The sequence below is a fragment of the Lepisosteus oculatus genome, chromosome 4 (genome assembly GCF_040954835.1).
Source record: "Lepisosteus oculatus isolate fLepOcu1 chromosome 4, fLepOcu1.hap2, whole genome shotgun sequence".
NCBI lineage: Eukaryota > Metazoa > Chordata > Actinopteri > Semionotiformes > Lepisosteidae > Lepisosteus > Lepisosteus oculatus.
The window spans coordinates 25,609,817-25,617,316 of NC_090699.1; the positions used below are offsets into that span (position 1 = coordinate 25,609,817).

The 7,500-nt window shown below is 35.0% G+C and overlaps 1 protein-coding gene across 19 annotated transcripts in view; it reads left to right on the top strand.

Annotated features, from left to right (window-relative positions):
- The window catches only part of ebf3a (EBF transcription factor 3a), an 89,915-nt gene that overhangs the window by 8,576 nt on the left and 73,839 nt on the right, over positions 1–7,500 (top strand). The gene's annotated exons all lie outside the window — the stretch shown is intronic.

Sequence of the window (7,500 nt, forward strand, 5' to 3'; positions counted from 1 at the left end):
CTTTTGATCGTGAACTTTGCTGTCCAATGACTGAAAAATTAAACCAGGAAAAGACTCAGAGTTAAGCCAGGCGAAATATGCACCACCAGTGGATAGCAATGCTAATGTTTGACTAGCTGGAATAGCTGTTTGCTTAGTAGAGAATGTTTGGTATCTGACAGAGGGAACATCTCTCTTATTAGTAATCAAATAGGGCTGACCAGTTGTTGCCATCACTCTGAGAGAGTGTCTGCCATCAAAAAATAGGACTCGCATTTTGAGGAACGAAGTATGAAAGAGTAAACATTAGGAGAAGAGCCTTTTCTGTTTATTTCTTTTAGCATTCTTTAATAAACATCATTGTTATTTTTAACCTTTTTAATGATAATTTTAAAAGGTTTTATACAAATTTTAGTTTTGTGTAAACACGAAAATGTGACACATCGAAATATATTTGTTTATATGCCTTACCAAAGAGGACAGTTGTGTACTATACAATCCAGAATGATGTAAACAAAGAAAAAACCACGAAACATTTTGTTAATGGTTTTATCATGTTTATTTGAGGAAGGAAAATGGTGGTTCCATTTGTGCCAAGCATAAATGCTTAAAATGTGTTAATTATTGATGAAAAATCTGCTGCATGTTTCTATATTTAAATATATGACAGTTTTGGAAGAAATTTTAATCTTCTTTACACTTGAAATACAAGATTAGGCAAAAGCTTTGTTTGAAAGAATTGGATACAAAAATAATTGCTTGATACCTCTTACATTGTTGTATTGGACAAATCTACAACCTTACATATAGTGTTTATATATATATGTGTGTGTCTTTAAACACAGACGTATATATATATTTGCCTATGTATGAAATTTAAATATTACACATACAGTATATGTATTATATATAAGAATACAAATGTATTTGCTTATATATAATACATAGACATGCATTATTTAATTTTTGACTCATTATTTTAATTTGTGGAGAAGTAATTACTCGAAAATTTATTTGAGCATTTTATGCTTTCTTTCTATATCTGGATCCAAGGTTAATGATCATTTTCCAGTTATAAACCATGTGTGAGGTTTTTAGAATTTCAGAACAGTATTATTATTTGTGTAGCTCATGTTGCTGGTGTTCTGTTTTTTCTCTGTTGTTAGTGCTGTAGTAGTGTCCAGTAATTTATTGCATTAATATGTTTTGCTGTGTGTTTTCTACTTCTTAAAACATTTATATTTTAAAATTGATTTTTTTCTGGCTTAAGTGGTATCATTATTTTCCCATAAGCAGTATGAACTGGGTTGTTGGCATTGAAAGGGACGACAGAAACTATCCTCCAATAGCTTCTAGCCCACAGAGACATTTAGGAGGGTTACTAACCGATAAGGAATATTTGTCCCGAGGATATGAACCAATAATTCAATCATGAATTGAGATCTATGGCCACACATTTGTTCCAGCACAAGTCAAGACAGTCTTCACTAAATCAAAGAAGTTGTCAGTCATTGTGTTAACATATTAAATAAAGAGTGATTTTTAAATCCAAAACATAAGCTATGTACCCCTTTTCTGTGAAAGCTCTAGTGACATATGAAACTTGCTTTTTTTTCTGAGGCCTTTGATATGTTTCCAACGACAATGCACAGTAATATAAGGTAAACACTTTAAAACATCAAGTGTCATTGATATTTAACACATTTGTTCTTCTTATAAATTGTTTTGGTTTATATTGTCACTAAATAGACTTCTCAGTATAGAATATCCTACTGCATTGTACTTCAATCTGTATAGCAATATGTGTAATATAAGTAAAATAGGAAAAGGAGTACAGTGGAGGCTGAAAATTAAAGCCTAGGATAAGAAGCAAAGGGATATTGTAGTAAGCAGAGAAAAAAGACCACATTTTCATTGTGACTTTGCTGAATAGGATGGGAGTATCATTTTCATAGCAGAATGATTTGTTCTGTGAAATCACAAAAGCAGATGTTCCTCATTAGGAACTCCCATTGTCTACACATCACAACTATGAGCAGATAATTTTATTCTTTTGCACCCATAACATTCCAGAGGCTATAAATGATTACATTACAGATCTTAAACAGGTTAAACAGTATTGAGGAAACATAGTATATATATATACACGTACATGTATATACACGTACATGTATATACATAAGTGTTTATATATACACATTTATGTTTGTGTGTGTGTTTGTGTGAATATTTGTGTGAGAAAAAAAGGAAGACTAAAGAGAATAAAAAGGACAGAAAACAAAAGAAATAAAATCAGAGGTACTCTCAGATTGTGTTTTATAGCTGGCTACGGAAATTCCTGGTAAGGTACATCCTTTTGACTATCCCTTCCTTATGTGGGTTGAATGTACATGGGCTCGGTGTCCAACTGTTAAAAACTGAAAAGACTGATTGTTGAGGCAGACAAGGGAGGTCTGATTACGTTACAATCAAAACATTTAACTGCAGCTTACTATTGAGAGTGGTGGTAGTGGTACTGGGGCATGTTAAACAGACTTGCGATCCATTATCGATAGCATTCTCAGCAACATTTTCCCAGATGGTATGGGGGGCAGTCATACTGCTAGTTGGCATCTTGTTGGGCAGTAACTGGCATCCTCACGGATCTGGCATTTTCAACGGAGTTTAGGAGACTTATCATTCCAAATGTGTCCTATTTTCCTGTAGTGAAGCCAGACATCTGTTTATCCCATTTTCTCTTGGAGTTTGTTATAGCTTTAGATTTTCGAAAAAAAAAGTTTGTCAGATTTAACAGCTGTTACAGAATTTCAACCCCGATGGATCTTTAAATATTTTAGAACTGACCTCAGACTCCTATAGATTATTCATATTTTTTGTTGGAGAAAAAATCCATTGTTTCATTCAATCACTTAGACTCTCCCTTGTGTGTGGAAAAACTAAGATCACACAAAATATAGATGGCTTAACAATAAACCTGGAGTGCTCTGACATAAGAGGGCTTAAATCCATTTACACCTGTAGTTTACATCTTGAGAGTAATAATAGTGAAGTGTCTGAAGACTGATTGGGCTTTTCCTAGTCAGCGGAGCTTCCTTTCACTTCCTGTCACAAAGGTCAAAGAAAACTGACCTTTGCAGGCAACCCACTCGCTGAATAATTCATGTGATTGACTTTTTTGTCAGTACACACAGTTGTGCTCTGGGACGTTTTATTCATTTAGCTCATTTAAAAGGCCTCTCTGCACCTGTTCAAGTATTAATATCATGTAATTTGTGCCTAATGCTGATTTTGCTTAGCATTCATTATATTTTTTTATTAGGTATATTTCCAAACGATTATGTATGATTATTACCAGACCTAACAAACAGCTATGGGGTTATTCCCTAGACCTTCACATCTTCTTGTCAGGTTGTTATCAGAAGCGGAAAGAATAAACATTTGACCATAGCCCATGTTTTTGTTTCTGCTCCGTAGCCAACCAGAAAACTTAAAACGTTTTCCCTTATGGCTTTGCAAAAGCATGATTAAATCCGACTCAGTGGAAGCTGTACAAATGCCAGCATTTATAAGGTCAGCGCTTTTGTTAAAAATGCTATGTAAATGAGGATCTGCAAAAAGGGACATTAAACAAAATTAAATTCATTGTCTCCTTTAATGTCATTTACATTTTGGCTAAGTCCCGGACTGTCAAGGAGGATTTTTGAAATAATTTTAATTACACATCAGCTTGGAATCAGGGGGTTTTCAATGAGGAAGCATTTGGATAACCTGCAAAATGGGGTCTGTTTATTAACTTCTTAAATGACATGTTTTCACTGCATCTGCATAATGTAATTAAAGCAGCACATGTAGTGTTAATTCTGCTTCTCACTTCTCCCAGCAGTATGTGAGATTGGTGTTTTAGAGGGCATATTGATTCTCAGTTTTGCTTTAAGCTCCACTTTTCACATTTTACCATGATATTAGGATGTTTATTTTACAGACAAGCAAGCTGTGTGTCTGCTGTGTTGAATAGTTGTGTTTTTTTATCCTTCTGTTAGAGATCTAGCATTGATTTCAAGGATGCAGTATATTTCTGATTAATGAGTGTGCCTGCAGGAAATACATCTCAGACCAGGGTAAAACTACCAGAGCTCTCTACATGCAAGTGCACAGGTGTGCAAATCCTTGCGTTATTTATGAGCAACCCACCAACCTGTGTCTTGGAGAAAGGAAGAACAAATGCACTTTCTCCTCCTTCAAATAAATATACCTGGTCATAGCATAATTTGTACCTGGATAAAAATAAATAATCTGGGCTGAGCAGAATTTCTAACGTATATAAACTCTATGGAATAATTTTATTTTATTGACTCTTTTCGCTTGTAATATTTTTCATTTGTAATAACAAATGCATCCATTTTGCATCTTAATTTAAATTTACCATTATAAGTATAAACAAAAACACATAATTCATTTAAAAAAATTACTGTCAAGTGGCAACAAGACAAATTTGGTGGCTTAAATCTACACCACGTTTTGTTTATGTAACTTCTCTGTGTTTCAACAACCCTCTTAAATCTGCAATTACTGCCCTTCTGCTTTTCACTTGTTTGTAAGCCTGTGTATTATATTGCCCTAAGCATGTTAACCTCCACTGAAAGACCCTTGTGCAAGGGAATGAGAAGGTTTACGGTTTGTATGTTTTAAAGAAAAACAGAGAAAGGGGGCAGGGGGAGGGGAGATAAGCATGGCTGTCAAAAACTATACTCTGCAAGGTACCCTGATAAAGAACATCCTCTGCTTCTGGTACTGCCTTATCAGGTGAAAAAGAGATACCACCACAGCCTGTAATTTTGTTGGGTTGTCTTTGATGAATTGCATGAGGTTATGGTGGGGGGGGGGTTAGAATCTGACAACCTCCGAGCTCTCACATTTTATGGAGCTCATAGGAAAAAAGCATTTGGTCACAGTAAATAGGATCATTAACAATATGTGCATTAAACGCATTAGTATTATTAGATCAGAATCCATTAAGTTACAAAAAGAGAAAATCTCATTGGCTCTCTTTTGATTTTTTGAATGATATTTCTAGATATTTCTGAATGATATGTAGTGTTAGGAGTGGGAGTTAAATTTATGAGGCATAAGATGGTGAGGGCAAAGGATGGCAACCCCAGACAGAGTGCAAATGGTTGTTGCCTTGCTGTCGTACCGATGAAGATTGTCACCTCTGATGCCAGGAAGTGATTGACAGCCAGATCTACAGGAAGTGAAAACTCAAGGAGCTTAACCTGTACTTGGCAGACTTTCCAGAGCTTACACTCTGAGAAAATGAAAACCATTCACCTTGGTCAAAGAGCTGGAATCCCTGTACTGCCTCTGAGTTTATAAACTAGGATAGGAATTGGAAAATATGGCTGTATGGTGAAAATATTACTTCAAGATAGGTTTGTCTAATATATATTTCTTCAAAGAGTTTTAAATGTCACCGTGGTGAGCTACTTTATTTTTTATTGTACTTCAAAATACATATTTTTAAGACACCCTTGACAACTGGTTCTATGTATTTCTTACGTTCACAAGATAAATGTGAAAAAATAGCTATTCTACATTTTTTTCTGGAGATAAAATGCAAATGTATTTATTCATAATTGTTCTTCCCTTTCATACATAAATTGAATAGGTGTAGTATATCTTCTTCTTAGTAATTTATCTTATTAAAGCAAAACAGGCTTGAAGTCTACTCTGACTTTAGTAAATACCAAGAATTGATAACAGTGGTGAAGATGGTGTTGTGCTTTCCCAGTAATTCACTGGGAAATGAGTTTAACATGTGTGGAAAGGAAGGGACATACATTTCTGTTGTTGTAAGACATGTAGCATGGGCCCTGCTAACGGAAGAAGCCGGCTCCAGCTTGTCGCTAGTGAAAGACGAAACATGGTTACACATCTGGTGAGAAAGAACAGTTCATTTGCAGAGACAGCTCTCCCTGTTTCAGCTGAAAGAAGCTATTTTGACAGAAACAAAGCCATGGGGGCTGGGGCAGGCGATTAGCAATACTAGGCACACCAAAAAACTCTCTGGCGTCATTGATAAAGAAATTCAAAAAGCAAGCTGGTCTTATCCTAAAACACCATTTAAGTAGGATTTTTTTTTCTTAAGTAGTAATCCAAGAAGTGGGTTTCACATAAAACTCCCTCAGCACCCAATAAAAGTTTCCTGAGAAAAAAAAGGAATTTAAAAGTGAAATTCAAAAGACAATTAATCTAGAGTCTGGCAGAGTTATTGAGAAGCAAATCAGTCAGCTCAGGCTAGGTTCGTCTGACTGTGACATATGTGCAGTAAAAGAACTTTATTTGATTGTGTGTGCAAAAAAGGAACACTCCCCTTTTTGAGGACTGAATACACTGCTGGTGCTCTGTACATTCACTATCAGCACTGCTTGCAGGACTTGTGACCGCACAGAAGGCTTAATTTAAGCAAAGAACATGCACACACACTCGCAAAAAAAACCTAACAGTTGGAGAAGGGTTATTAATGCACAATGGGCAGACACGGGTGCCTATTCTTTTGAATAACAACCAGTGAAATTGAATTGGTCCTGGTATTGTGTGGATTGTCAGGAATGCACTTTAGCAATCCAAATTTCATTAGGATTTCCTCTGTACATTTGTGTAGTCCTTCTGTGATCCTTGCACTACATTCGAGCAACAATTTATATTTGACCATCTAAAACAGCAGTATTGATACCCAAGTATTAATGGCCACTGTGTGGAGCTTCACTGTAGCTTCTGTCCATCTGGCTGTAAGAAAGCCAAAGAGTAAAAGAAAGGAAAAAAATAACAAGAACCAAAACATGCCAGGAAAGTGATAAGAGTGGTACTAATTGTTAGTTTCCAAAATTTCAACATTTGAAGTCAAATTCATTCAAGAGCTGTTTTCTTTGACTGTCTTGGAGGTTGTAGTCAAGTCATTTTTATGAGATATTTTATTCTAATACAAAGAGACAGCATTTTTATACAGATGCAGTGGCTGAAAAAAATCGTGAATTATTGAATATGAAATCTGCTCAACATATCCTTGCTTTTCAAGGATTGCAGTGTTCTCTTAAAATTGAATTTACCTTGCTTTTTTGTTGTGTTTAGTTTTTCTTTTTTCATTTTTTTTTAGCTTTTCACAGTTACCAAATAATTTTTATTATTTCTTTATTTACTTTAAACAGGAAGGGAATACTCACTTTTTTTCTTTTTTAGAATTAGTAGAGTTTTAAAAAGATGAATGGAATTTCTGTTCCGAATATTTTTTACTTTGGACTGAGCAACCCTCCCGCTCTGTTCCTTTTAAGTTCCCTTAATTTTTAAATAAATGTTGGGTTAGTTTTAACCATTCCTACCAGTAAAACAGCACATAAAATCTAGTTGAGGGTTATATGTGGTATCTAATCTGAGGCAGAGTAATGCAAGGGTTTTTATGGATAAGTATGAATTCACACCCACAGCATTTGTTTCACATTAGGAAGGGTTTGTAAATCAGATCAA